Consider the following 14,887-nt stretch of genomic DNA (forward strand, 5'->3'; position numbering starts at 1 on the left):
TGCCAGGATTACCCACCCAAAATATCGCTGTGATCGGTTCAGCCGTTTTTGCGATACCTTCGAACAGACGGACAGACGGACATTTGGTGAATTATCGTAAGACGAGCAACGGTACACGCCCTATGGGTGGGGCTTCAATGGGGAAGCCCAAATGAAAAGGCAAAATATCAGAAATTGAAGGCTTTTTTATTTTAAACGATTCATATAAACATCTGTTGAATCATATCACACGCAAATCATCAAAATCTAAACAGTACATGGCGCCCATTTTGAAAAAACATTGAATTCTGCAAAACAGAAGCGGCCGCTAAATGTCTTTCTCAGTCGCACTTTTATGTGTGAAGAGTGCGCGCCGAATCTGTAACACGGAAGCGGCCGCTACACCTGTTTCTCGGGCACTTTGCACACGCTGCCATGTTACTTCAGAGCCGTTTATATCGAAAGAGTTCGTCAGGAGTCGATCTACTCTCTCCTGGTATGTAGAATAAACAGTATTTGTAGAATTTCAACAAAAGCCACATCACTGTTCATATCGGTAAATATTATTCCATCGTGTTTGGAAAAACTGGAATAAACAAATTGAAAGAAGAAGGAAGCGAGGTGTGTGTGTGTGTGTGTGTGTGTGTGTGTGTGTGTGTGTGTGTGTGCATACCTGCCAACCTTTTTTGAAAGAAAAGCGGTAGGCTGGCGTGCGACGTCCCTAGTGGGGTCCGGTGGCATGCCCCCCCGGAAAATTTTCAAAAAAAATGAAGCAAAATGGTGCAATCTCCTGCATTTTGAGACCACAGTTTGCTGAAATATATCAACATATTTTTAGAGTGAAAAAGAGAAAACTTAACATGGTTGATCTACTCACCAATCTTTATTTTTCTAAGACATCATGATCATCAATCACGTTTCCATAAATTACTCACTGTCCAAGTTCTACATGTATGTGCCCATACATGTACACAAGAGTTTACATAAACTCACTGATACATCTTTATGAATGTAATGACTGGCCACTCTGATTTCATAACATATTTACAGTTTCACACATATTTACAGTTTTCAGGTTTGAACAGTTAAGATGCACATTTAGCTATTCAGAGCCTGGTAGGTGGCAGATTTGGCCTTCTTAAGAAGGTCGGCATCTGGCTTCCACGAGAAGCAGCTGACTCCACCCGGCTTGAAGATGTTAATCTTCCCTGCCAGCAAACCACACAGAGTGTTTCTGACGCCATGGCTGTCCTCGTACACGCTTGACTTGGCGTGACCTTCCTTGCCGCGTCCCAACGTGCTCCTCTGATCAGTTGTCATTTTCTTGACCATGCTGAAAAGGGACTCACAGTAGGCGTTACTGTGAGGGATCAGCAGGACGTGTTTGGCCAGTCTACAGAGCGATGGGTAAATGGGCTGGCTGGTGGCAGGGTCCGTCATCTTCTCCATGGCTGCCCAAAACACATCCACCCTCTCATCTGGGTCATGCTGGCAGGGTGACATCTGACTGATATGTGCAGAACTCTCTGCACAGCGCATCTCTGCGCTGTGCAGAGCGCAGAGATGAGCGCTTAAGTGACACGGACAGCCCATCAGGTAGATGTCTGTGTTTGTGTCTTTTTGGAGGTACCCCATGACGCCACGATGTCGACCAGTCATTACTGAGGCATTGTCCAACGAGAAAGCAATGCATTGTTTCAGGCTTAAGTCACACTTTCGTAGAGAGTCCTTTAATGCCGTGGCAATATTCTCACCAGTCGCGGAATTGACTACTGGCATGTCGAGAAATGATGTTGTGAATAGGCCCGTTATCTGATCTTCATGGGTGATCAAGACTGGGAAAAACTTGTCCTCATCATCACTGCTTCCATCTGTTGCTAGGGTAAACATCAGATCGTTCTGGCCGACATTTTGCTTGATGCGATCAACTGACTGACCCGCGATGGTGCACGTAATATGAGTCGCCTTGGTACGACCACATGCGTATTGATGCGCGATCTCGCTGTCGGGGAACATCCGCGGGACCAGCTTGGAGAAATGGTAATTTCGGGCCAGAGGCAAATTGTGCTCCATCAACAGTCCTTGAAATAAAACCTCGGCGTTGATTGACGTCGGCATCTGTCGCACTGGCTGGAAGGCTATTTTTGATGTGGTTGCCACCGCGCGGGAGTTGCTCATGTGTTTCCCCGTGCTGATGTGGCGACTCAAGTCGTTGTATCCCCCATGACTGATGGAGAAGTCAGATCGACACATCACAGAAGGCACGTCCGTCTCCCTTACGCGAAGCCTTGATACACTTGAACTCTGTTGTCCAACTTGGCTTAAACTTGTTGACCCAGCGTGGGGGTGGTTTTTTCTTTTCTGGTGTTTGCATTGTTGTCGTGCACTGAAGCCATGAGTACTCTCTGTTAACTGCAGTCTTTGATCATGAATGGAAAATGGCGCGTTGTCTTGAAATGAATGCCCGCTGTTTCCTGTCGTCCCATTGGTCATGCTTAGTTTGGAAGCAATAACCAATCGCTGACGAGATAAGAAATCAAGGTCAGGCACGAGTTTTGTAGAATGTAGAAGCAGCCACGTGTAATACGATCTTGGCAGTGAGAAACGACCGCAAAACTGAAAAAACACAACTATTAATTTTTTTCCAATAACAATTTCCAAATGCGGTATGTCTGACTAATAAAATCGGTATGCGTTGGGAGCTACAGAAAATCGGTAGGCTACCGTGCGAATCGGTAGGGTTGGTAGGTGTGTGTGTGTGTGTGTGTGTGTGTGTGTGTGTGTGTGTGTGTGTGTGTGTGTGTGTGTGTGTGTGTGTGTGTGTGTGTGTGTGTGGGCAATGGGAATTCGGGTTCTTAGAACCACATAGTTCAAAGAGGCCAATTGGCAGGGTACGACCCCGGGTAGTTTAAATGAGTAAATGTCAGTAGTGTAGTTAGGATGAGAGAAATCTCTTCGTACCATCCACAGCCAGTCACCGAGGATGACGAGCTCCACGCCGTAAGGCTCTGTGAACTGTTTGAGTAGTGAGACGCATCAGGACGTAATGTGACATTGTGTTTGTTCCATCCCTTCCTTCTTAGGAGGGATTGGGAGATGAATTTGGAATTAGAGGGGGATATGGGAGACAAGACGTAGTGACGGATTGCAAATACAAGGGGGGCTAGGGTAGTGTAGCCAACCGTGGGGGGTACGGACGGCTCGGGACGAGCCTGCTCTGCTCGCTCTTCTGCGTACCTCGCGCCGCACCACCTTGTTTTCTAAAAATTGACGCAGTAAATCTTTATCGAATAACAAACAACCGAGGTTCACGCAAGACCATTCACAACTTGCTATATGTTATTAGCAGGTATCTTGCTATATGTTATTAGTCCCCTACCGGTGTACACCGGAGGGTACTATAGGTTTGCACGCCGTCCCTCCATCTGTCAGTCTGTCCGTCTGTCTGTCTGTCTGTCATTCCGTCACGCGGACTGACAGACAGACAGACGGACGCGAACAGATCGAGGCCAAACTTTGCAGGCAGAATCGCATACCCATGACGAACAAAAAAGTCAGCGAGCATGACGTCTGCGTCACATGGTTTCAGAGTTATGACGTTTTTAAGCATGAACCTTTAAAACCGAGCCCCTCCCTCATTTTTGATCCAATCGAGGGGAAACTTCATCGGTCTGTTCAGCATGTCAGTCTATTAAAATGCCCTTTTGGAATTTGCGATAGGTCACGTGGTTTGGCAGATATCGTTAATTAAACGAAAATATTTTTTAAAAATGGATATCTCTTGAATCGCTAGTACCTCAGACCGTGAGTTGGTAATTATATAATTCATACAGTGCAATACATGCAGGCCACTCCACGGAGCGACCTTGCGGGCTTATCAACGAGGCGAGGCGTGACACACGTGTCTCAGCATACCTCAGATCAAGTTTGAAAACAAGCATCAACCGTGCATAAATTTGCATATTCGATCATTTTTGACAAAGTTATGGCACTTTGAACTTTGGTAGGGGACATGTATTGCAGCGCAATACTCAGAATGCTTGTTTGTTTAGCTCTCCTTGGGCTCCGACGAAATTTGTTCCCCGGTCACACCTCAGTTGTGCGACTGGCCCACAAAGTAGGTTGTTTTTTTATCACCGTTGATCCACCGTCTTTTACACCACCTTATTTAATACGTTATATTAGTTGTTCCTGCCTGGTGTTTGTGTCCTTTATGACATCACTAAAAAACAGTAAGTTTTCTTACTTCACTTAATTCCTTGTCTCAAACGAAATAATGTACCTCACTCCTCTCTGTGCATTGTCGCGACTCCGGCTGTTAAATGCTTCTAGCCCGGAATACTGACGTTAATGTCCGGGCTTCAAGTAGTCCACGGGGTGGACAAAGAGAACTCAATAAACACAACTGTGTTTTAACCGGCCTCTAGGGGTAGGCACGATGATTTATTGGCTCGATCTCAAAAACAATGGATGGTAACAGAGTGGAATACACAGCACAAAGCCTGCAGGAACTGTCGGCACCCGAAGCTCCAAACACGACACAGGCAATATGACTCACAGTTCCAATCTCCGATATCCGGGAATCACTCGTTCTCTTCCGGAGTTACTCACTCTTAAAATACAGAACTATAAACGATCAGCACAACTCGGCTGTCGTGAGGCTTAAAAATTCCCCGTTTTTTCTATTTTCCACTCGACGCCTTCGAGCCACGTCCGTCGCACAAGATGGCGGCCGGCTCTCTCACCCTCCACCAATCGCGTGCCGAATAGCCACCCAATCGCGTGAGGCTGAAAGGAGGTCACGTGACGTGGTGGGCGGGGCACTAATTTGGTGAGAACAAGGTTGTTTCTCACAGCATGTGCACTCAGGACGAGATTTCATACAATTTGCCAAATTCACAGCCAAAGTACTGCGAAACTGCAGGGTCGTGTTCCGATTAGTGTTCTACAGTGTTCAAAATGTAGCATTCATTTGAAAGTAAGTAGCTCCTTGATCATAGACCGACGTCTGTAAAACAGACAGACCAAGTGAACCAATTATGTCCTTGTTCTCCCCTAGCTATGTCCAACCCCTAGTTCCTCACCCTCCAACCCCAAGCTCACTCTACAACCCTTAGCTCCTCACTCTCCAACCCCTAGCTCCTCACTCTCCAACCCTTAGCTCCTCACTCTCCAACCCCTAACTCCTCTCCAAACCCTCACTCCTCTCCAACCCATCGCTCCTCTCCAACCCTCCTCATAGTTGTTGTTCTGGCCGACAGACATGCTCGTTCACCCACTGGCTGACGGACGTGCTCGTTCACCCACTGGCTGACGGTTCAACCACACACACACCCCACCCCCACACACACCCACCCCCACACACACGCGAATGTCGTTGTTTTTACCACAGAGTAGTTTTATGACAAAGTAGTTTTATGACAGAGTATAGTTGTTTTAAGATGGAGTCGTTGTTTTTACCACAGAGTAGTTTTATGACAAAGTAGTTTTACCACAGAGTATAGTTGTTTTAAGATGCAGTGGTTGTTTTTACCACAGAGTAGTTTTATGACAAAGTAGTTTTACGACAGAGTATAGTTCTTTTAAGATGCAGTGGTTGTTTTTACCACAGAGTAGTTTTATGACAAAGTAGTTTTACCACAGAGTATAGTTGTTTTAAGATGGAGTCGTTGTTTTTACCACAGAGTCGTTTTATGACAAAGTAGTTTTATGACAGAGTAGAGTTGTTTTAAGATGCAGTGGTTGTTTTTACCACAGAGTAGTTTTATGACAAAGTAGTTTTACCACAGAGTATAGTTGTTTTAAGATGCAGTGGTTGTTTTTACCACAGAGTAGTTTTATGACAAAGTAGTTTTACCACAGAGTATAGTTGTTTTAAGATGGAGTCGTTGTTTTTACCACAGAGTAGTTTTATGACAAAGTAGTTTTACCACAGAGTATAGTTGTTTTAAGATGCAGTGGTTGTTTTTACCACAGAGTAGTTTTATGACAAAGTAGTTTTACGACAGAGTATAGTTCTTTTAAGATGCAGTGGTTGTTTTTACCACAGAGTAGTTTTATGACAACGTAGTTTTACCACAGAGTATAGTTGTTTTAAGATGGAGTCGTTGTTTTTACCACAGAGTAGTTTTATGACAAAGTAGTTTTATGACAGAGTAGTGTTGTTTTAAGATGCAGTGGTTGTTTTTACCACAGAGTAGTTTTATGACAAAGTAGTTTTACCACAGAGTATAGTTGTTTTAAGATGCAGTGGTTGTTTTTACCACAGAGTAGTTTTATGATAAAGTAGTTTTACGACAGAGTATAGTTCTTTTAAGATGCAGTGGTTGTTTTTACCGCAGAGTAGTTTTATGACAAAGTAGTTTTACCACAGAGTATAGTTGTTTTAAGATGCAGTGGTTGTTACCGCAGAGTAGTTTTATGACAAAGTAGTTTTACCACAGAGTATAGTTGTTTTAAGATGCAGTGGTTGTTTTTACCACAGAGTAGTTTTATGACAAAGTAGTTTTATGACAGAGTATAGTTGTTTTAAGATGGAGTCGTTGTTTTTACCGCAGAGTAGTTTTATGACAAAGTAGTTTTACCACAGAGTATAGTTGTTTTAAGATGCAGTGGTTGTTATCGCAGAGTAGTTTTATGACAAAGTAGTTTTACCACAGAGTATAGTTGTTTTAAGATGCAGTGGTTGTTATCGCAGAGTAGTTTTATGACAAAGTAGTTTTACCACAGAGTATAGTTGTTTTAAGATGCAGTGGTTGTTACCGCAGAGTAGTTTTATGACAAAGTAGTTTTACCACAGAGTATAGTTGTTTTAAGATGCAGTGGTTGTTTTTACCACAGAGTAGTTTTATGACAAAGTAGTTTTACGACAGAGTATAGTTGTTTTAAGATGCAGTGGTTGTTTTTACCACAGAGTAGTTTTATGACAAAGTAGTTTTATGACAGAGTATAGTTGTTTTAAGATGCAGTGGTTGTTTTTACCACAGAGTAGTTTTATGACAAAGTAGTTTTACGACAGAGTAGAGTTGTTTTAAGATGCAGTGGTTGTTTTTACCACAGAGTAGTTTTATGACAAAGTAGTTTTACCACAGAGTATAGTTGTTTTAAGATGCAGTGGTTGTTTTTACCACAGAGTAGTTTTATGACAAAGTAGTTTTACCACAGAGTATAGTTGTTTTAAGATGGAGTCGTTGTTTTTACCACAGAGTAGTTTTATGACAAAGTAGTTTTACCACAGAGTATAGTTGTTTTAAGATGCAGTGGTTGTTTTTACCACAGAGTAGTTTTATGACAAAGTAGTTTTACGACAGAGTATAGTTCTTTTAAGATGCAGTGGTTGTTTTTACCACAGAGTAGTTTTATGACAAAGTAGTTTTATGACAATAGCAGAATAGCAATATGACAAGAGCAGAATCCCCTTGAGATAGCAGAATATCTCAAAAAGTTGTGGATGGATTTGGACGAAACTTGTTTGACAAGATGTGTGTGTAACAAGGAGAATCGATTCAATTTTGGTGAAGATCCGTCTAGTTTAATTTTCTAAGTGATTCTTCACGATTGAGTTATAGGGCCAACCAGGTGGAGGTGTGCTCTATACTGAGTGGTGTTCTAGTTTCCCTCGCCGGAGGAGAGGGTATTGCATTTGAGTTCGTTTATTTGTCTGTTTTTTCGCACAGAATAAATATGATTTTCTCTGCATTGCGGGAGATTCCAATGATTCTGAACGCTTCCCAATGGTGAAGAATCACTTAAAACATTCTAGTAGCCGGATCCGGATCTTCACCAAAATCTATTCCTTTCGTCCTCGTCACATACGCTTCATCTCTGCCAAACCTCGTCCAAATCCATCCACAACTTTTTGAGATAACCTGTCTATCGTTTTGGCCCTATCTCCCAATGGTGAAGAATCATTTTAAAATTATAGTAGCCGGATCCGAATCCATATCCAGATCTTCACCAAAATCGAATCGAATCTTCCTCGTCACACACACAACCTCTCCACAAAGTTTCGACCAAATCCGTCCACAACGTTTTGAGATATCCTGCTATGTATAGTTTTTGGCCCTGTCTCCCAATGGTGAAGAATCACTTTAAAATTCTAGTAGCCGGATCCGAATCCATATCCAGATCTTCACCAAAATCGAATCGAATCTTCCTCGTCACACACACAACCTCTCCACAAAGTTTCGACCAAATCCGTCCACAACGTTTTGAGATATCCTGCTATGTATAGTTTTTGGCCCTGTCTCCCAATGGTGAAGAATCACTTTAAAATTCTAGTAGCCGGATCCGAATCCATATCCAGATCTTCACCAAAATCGAATCGATTCTTCCTCGTCACACACACAACCTCTCCACAAAGTTTCGACCAAATCCGTCCACAACCTTTTGAGATATCCTGCTATGTATAGTTTTTGGCCATATCTCCCAATGGTGAAGAATCACTTTAAAATTCTAGTATCCGGATCCGAATCCGGATCTTCACCAAAATCTAATCATTTCGTCCTTGTCACATACGCTACATCTCTGCCAAATTTCGTCCGAATCCGTCCATAACTTTTTTTGGAGATATTTTGTTCACAGAACAGATCGGGGTGAAACAGATAGGGGTGAAAGCATAACCTCCATCCACCTTTGGTGGCGCAGGTAAAAATGTTCTCATCTCTCAAACGAATGCACATTGAAAGGAAATAGCAGGATTCACATCTGTAAACTGCCATTTACGAGGGTAGGTGGTGGCACCTATCATGGCCACAGTTGTGCTCTCCAGTTTCAAACAAGTACAAAAAGTTTTAATTAAAACAAAAGCCGCGTCGATGTTACACAATGCCTAGATGCAGCTGTGCCTATAACGTCGATGTTATAGGCACAGGACATTCCTATTGATTCGATTACTTGATGTTATTTTTGTGCAAAGTGAAAATATATCTCGGCAATTTCCCGTGTGTGGCGACGAATTTTTAATATATCTCGGCATTTTCCCGTCTGTTATTTCAGGCGGTGTATGACTACCCATGCCGTGATTAAAAAAAAATATATCTCGGCAATTTCCCGTATGTGGCGACACGTGAACGAAGCTATGCTCCTCTCTCCACATTATTGTGACGACGTATAAATTAAATATTTCATCGTGACGATTGTCATCAAATGGACGAATTTTTATTATATATCGGCATTTTCCCGTCTGTTATTTCAGGCGGTGTATGACTGACCATGCCGCGATTAAAAAATATATATATCTCGGCAATTTCCCGTATGTGGCGACACGTGAACGAAGCTATGCTCCTCTCTCCACATTATTGTGACGACGTATAAATTAAATATTTCATCGTGACGATTGTCATCAAATGGACGAATTTTTAATATATCTCGGCATTTTCCCGTCTGTTATTTCAGGCGGTGTATGACTGACCATGCCGCGATTTAAAAAAAATATATCTCGGCAATTTCCCGTGTGTGGCGACACGTGAACGAAGCTATGCTCCTCTCTCCACATTATTGTGACGACGTATAAATTAAATATTTCATCGTGACGATTGTCATCAAATGGACGAATTTTTAATATATCTCGGCATTTTCCCGTCTGTTATTTCGGGCGGTGTATGACTGACCATGCCGCGATTTAAACAAAATATATATATATCTCGGCATTTTCCCGTCTGTTATTTCAGGCGGTGTATGACTGAGCATGCCGCGATTTAAAAAAAAAAAAATCTCAATGGACTTGAAGTTACAGGCCTTTGAGAATTCATTTCGTTCTATAAAGGGCAACTTTCATCGGATTTTCTTCCCGTTTTTTTTCAACCGAGTCTAAAACTATGTTAGCGACTGTGAAAAATGAAATGATATATCGAATTTGATTTGAAATAAAACTGTGTGAGAGAGGAAGACACCACGGGCCTACAAAACAGGCCTCAAAGCTATGTGAGTTAATAAAATGGTGGATATTTGTTTATATGAAGCCTCTCCCAAAATGGGTGGAGCTATGGTTCCCAGAATGGGTGGAGCTTTGAGGTTTTGTCTTCTCTGCAAGAACAAGAAGAACAAGAAGAAGAACAAGAAGAACAACAACAACAGCAGAGGGCACTCTATTAGCAGCGTCTGCGACGCGGCTAAAAAACATGAATGCGTGGAATTACCTGCTGCATGGCACCTCCTCCCTCCCCTATTAATATCCCATCTTTTTATTGAGGTTAATGTCGTGAGCAAAAGGACACTCGGACATGACTGAAAGCATTAATCTTTTTTGCAGTTTATATCTGTAGAGAAAACTATTACATTTATACATTTGGTGGAAAATGGTAATACTTCGATTAAGGCCTAATACGCCATGTATGTTCGTGTCGGTGGGGAATTCTTACCTGTTTTAAGGTGTGTTGAGGGAAAGCGCACTTTAGCACTGCAGCAAGCCAGGCTTTGAAGAGGGAGTGGGGTTTGTCTGATTTAGAGAGAGCTATAGGTAAACGCATCCTGTCTATTTTTCCCCTCTGTGGAACCACACTGCTGAATCGTGCAGTATAAGGTGACACGAAACACACCCTCTCACACCTACAGAAGGAGGTAAACTCCTCCTCTGCTGTCCACAACTGAAACACTCATGGACCCTCAGGGCAGGAATTCCTAAGGCCTGATTGCTAGATCCACTCGGGGCGGAAACTTGTGGGGACCCTCAGGGTGGGGATTCCAGAGGGCCCCGGACTGTGGTTAGTGGAATCACTGGGGTCTCATTGGTGCAACTCCTGGCGGCAGAGACCATTGTGCTCTGTGATTGGTGAGCTTCAGAAGGCTGAGACTTGTGACACAATGGGGTTGGGTGTAAAACCCTGACCCCAACACTAAACATGCTGAGTCTCTATCTCAATTAGTCCTCTGTCTTATTGAGTCTGATGCTCTCTTGGACCAGCTCACAATCTCAAGCTTGGATCCACTAGCGCCCTGACCACCACTCCACTTCTAGCCACTGGCTCACTCTGACTCTGGCCCACACTCTTCCCACACTCTGACTCTGGCCCACACTCTAACTCTCACGCTTCCCTTGGTGATGACGCAGCATTGTGCATGTTCTGAAGAGCACAAAGATGGAGCTTGTCAGCTTCATGCTCTTCAGTTTGTGCCTTTCCCTCTATCTTGCCTAGTTCTTGTGTGTGTGTGTGTGTGTGTGTGTGTGTGTGTGTGTGTGTGTATGTGTATGTGTTGTGTGTGTTGTGTGTGGAGCCGAAGGGGAAAATAAGGCGGTTGTCTTGTGTTTGTGTGTTTGTGTGTGTGTGTGTATATATGTGTGTGTGTATATATGTGTGTGTGTTGTATGTGTGTGTATGTGTGTGTGTGTGTGTGAGTGAGTGTGTGTGTATGTGTGTGTGTTTGTGTGTGTGTGTGTGTTTTTTTTTTGTTTTTTTTTGTATACAAGGTCGAGGCTCACGTAAGAGCTAACATCAATCACAAAAAAAACAAAAAAACACGGACACACAAAACATACAATAAAGGGAGCGGTAGACAAGATGGGGAAAGAGAGGGAAGCACACAAGTACAACATTTGAGAGCAGGGACATCGGGAGATCTGTGGGAGGGAGAGGGCTTGGGGGGAGGAAGCATGGGAAGGGGTAGGGGGGGGGAGTTATAAATCAAGGTTTTGGATGGGGGAAGATAAGAGATGGTGGTGAAGAGCTGTTTTAAAGACCTGGAGGAAGGCGTGGGATTGAAGAGAGTGAGGGAGTTTGTTCCAGACGCGGGAGTAAAGAGGAATTAAAGCGTGAAGGTGAGCAGAGAGTCTTGATTTTGGCAATTTCACCAGAAGAGGGTTGGTGGCAGATCTTGTGCGATCTGCAGGGATATATGAATTGTGTGTGTGTGTGTGTGTGTGTGTGTTTGTGTGTGTATGTGTATGTGTGTGTGTGTATGTGTGTATGTGAGTGTGTTATGTGTGTGGAGCCGAAGGGGAAAATAAGGCGGTTGTCTTGTGTGTGTGTGTGTGTGTGTGTGTGTGTGTGTGTGTATGTGTGTGTGTGTGTGTGTGTGTGTGTGTGTGTGTGTTGTGTGTATGTGTGTGTGTGTTTGTGTGTGTGTGTGTGTGTATGTGTGTGTATGTGTGTGTGTTATGTGTGTGGAGCCGAAGGGGAAAATAAGGCGGTTGTCTTGTGTGTGTGTGTGTGTGTGTGTGTGTGTGTGTGTGTGTGTGTGTGTGTGTGTGTGTGTGTGTGTGTGTGTGTGTGTGTGTTTGAAGCCGAAGGGTAAAATAAGGCGGTTGTCTTGTATTTTTGTGTTCGGTATTCATGTTTACCATATCTTGCACAGGTTTACCATATTTATATTTTAAGCATCGACTTGTCTCGTATTGCCACCATTTTGTCACGCCAACAATCAGATTCATTGGGGGTTCGAGGAGGGTTAAATGAATTGAAATCCTGTTATTTTGACTGTTATGGTTAAAAAAAATTCACCATACCATAGGCTGCTCAGCATCAGCTTGGGGAAAAAGTCTCAACGGGCTCAGCGTGTTAACTGATCTTCCTTTTCTCCAAAAGTAAAATCATTGGAAACTGATAGTTTTGAATGATTATTTCCTTTCTTCCTCTGCGCTCTCGAAGCAAAATATGAGGTTAAGCAATTGGTTATATACGTACGTACATACAGTACATACGCATGTCATACGTGTGTGTCTGGATTTTATAACTTCATTTTCTCAGCAACCGTTGGTCCAATTGAGACGAAATTTTCACCATAGTATGTGTCTACTCATGTAAAAATTTTAGTGATAATTATGACGTCATAGGTCACATGGGACGAGCGCCATCTTGGAAAAACCGAAAAACTTTGGACCTCTATATCTCTGAAACCGCTCCATGGAAAAATTGAAATATGGCTCATTGCAAAGAACTGCAGATGAGGAATAAGTGTTGTTAATGATGATGTCATTGGTGCCTTCATTATGATGTCATAATCAGACAAGTACAACACTTAGTTCGATCAGTTTGAAATTTATTGAGCATGATCTACGCAAAAATTCTATTGGAGAATAAAATTTATGATGTAATCAGTCACGTGGTCTGGCAGCCATATTGAATGAAAATCCCTTAAAAACAGAACAGTTGTCTGGCACCAAGTTGACTATGTGGGGAAAGTATTCTACGAATACTATCTAGTTTTTTTGTATTAATGACCATTAACAAAACTTAAACAAATGCTATTTTTTGTCTTTTCAATATGGATAATATAGGCATGATGGTTCAACACAGTGCTCTACCACAATAAAATTAACACTCCTGGCTGTAAACAAACTACTTTAACAATCTGTGGCATCAACACAATCAAATGGGTGATATATATATATATATATATATATATATGGATACATATACAGTCTCATTATATTGTCCTGTGATTCCCCTCGGTGAAGACCGGCAAATAAGGAATAGCCAAAGCGAGCATTAATGGAGGCGTTCAATTCAAACAGCGGACTTTACTAGATATATGCATGGGGGCAGCAAGAGAAGAAGAAGAAGCTTTTACCCGAGCGATCCGCCGAGCAGTCTTCACCCTGCAAAAATAACTCACACGAAAACCTGAGTTTAAAATGTACAGGGAAAAAGAATAAAAGGATTTATTTACGGAACCCGATAACAAGGAAACGCGCCGGTTACTAAATATCCTAAATGGAGCACTCCCACACCAGACGTATAACACAGACACAGGAGAATACTAGATAGTATTCACAGAATACTTACCCTGCACAGTCAACTTGGTGTGAGCCAACACTTCTATTTTTGAACGTTTCTTTTTTTTTGGATCCAATATGGCTGCCAGACCACGTGAGCGATGAGATCATAAATGTATATTCTCTAAATAATTGTTGCATAGATCATGCTCAATAAATTTCAAACTGAGCAGACTAAGCGTTGTCCCTGTTGAATTATGACGTCATAATTATGGCACCAATGACGTCATCGTTAACAACACCTATTCCCCATCTGGAGTTTAATTTACAATGACCCATGTTTCAATTTTTTAAATGCTGACACTGCACACACTTTACTTTACTGAAATGCAGACACAAATGTTATATTTTCATCAAAAATCGTCGGATTTTGCCAAATCTGTTTTGGTTGTGTGTTAATATACCTCAGCGATTGACAAATCTGAAATCGGAATTTTATTTGAGGTCAAAATGACCCCGTGAGGTCGCTCCGTACTTTGCCTGCTCGTCATGTGCAGTGTGATAATATTAATTCCATGCCGACTCTAGAGGACTCTTCTTCTTCATGCAATAACAACTTCTAGCTTCCAGATCGTACATCCAATCATCTTGAAATTTTCCACACTTGTTACACTTCATTACCTCTACTATAATATAAAGTTTCATATCGATCAATGAAGCTGTTCAAGAGATATACATTAAAAAAAATATTTTCATTGAATTATTTATATCTGCCAAACCATGTCCCCATCGCAAATTCCAAAAGGTAATTTTAGTAGACTGATATGCTGACACATCTGTGAAGTTTCCCCTCGATATGATAAAAAATGAGGGAGGAGCTAGGTTTTAAAAATTTATGCTTAAAAACGTCATAACTCCGAAACCATGTGGGACGCATGACGTTACGCTCGCTGACTTTTTTGTTCGTCAAGGGTATGCAATTCTGCCTGCAAAGTTTGGCCTCGATCTCTTCAGTCTTTTTCGAGAAAATTGGATTTAAGTGGTTTTTCAGGCTTCTCACTCAAAACAATATGGCGGCCGAACCACGTGACCTACGACGTCATTATAATTTTATTTCTGAATCATTTTATACCGAGAAGATGTTCAAGAAACTTCATTCTGATCAGATAAAGTTTTGTACTTGTCTAATTATGACGTCATAACGGCGGCACCTATGACGTCATCATCCACATATGTTATTCCGCATGGAGTGTTCTT

General features: G+C 42.2%; 1 long non-coding RNA gene across 1 annotated transcript in view; it reads right to left on the minus strand.

The window, feature by feature from the left end:
• LOC144893986 (uncharacterized) overlaps positions 1 to 14,887 on the minus strand; it is a 51,589-nt gene that overhangs the window by 1,740 nt on the left and 34,962 nt on the right. The window lies entirely within an intron of this gene.

Source organism: Myxine glutinosa, chromosome 10, assembly GCF_964187855.1.
Source record: "Myxine glutinosa chromosome 10, kmMyxGlut1.1, whole genome shotgun sequence".
Taxonomy (NCBI): Eukaryota; Metazoa; Chordata; class Myxini; order Myxiniformes; family Myxinidae; genus Myxine; species Myxine glutinosa.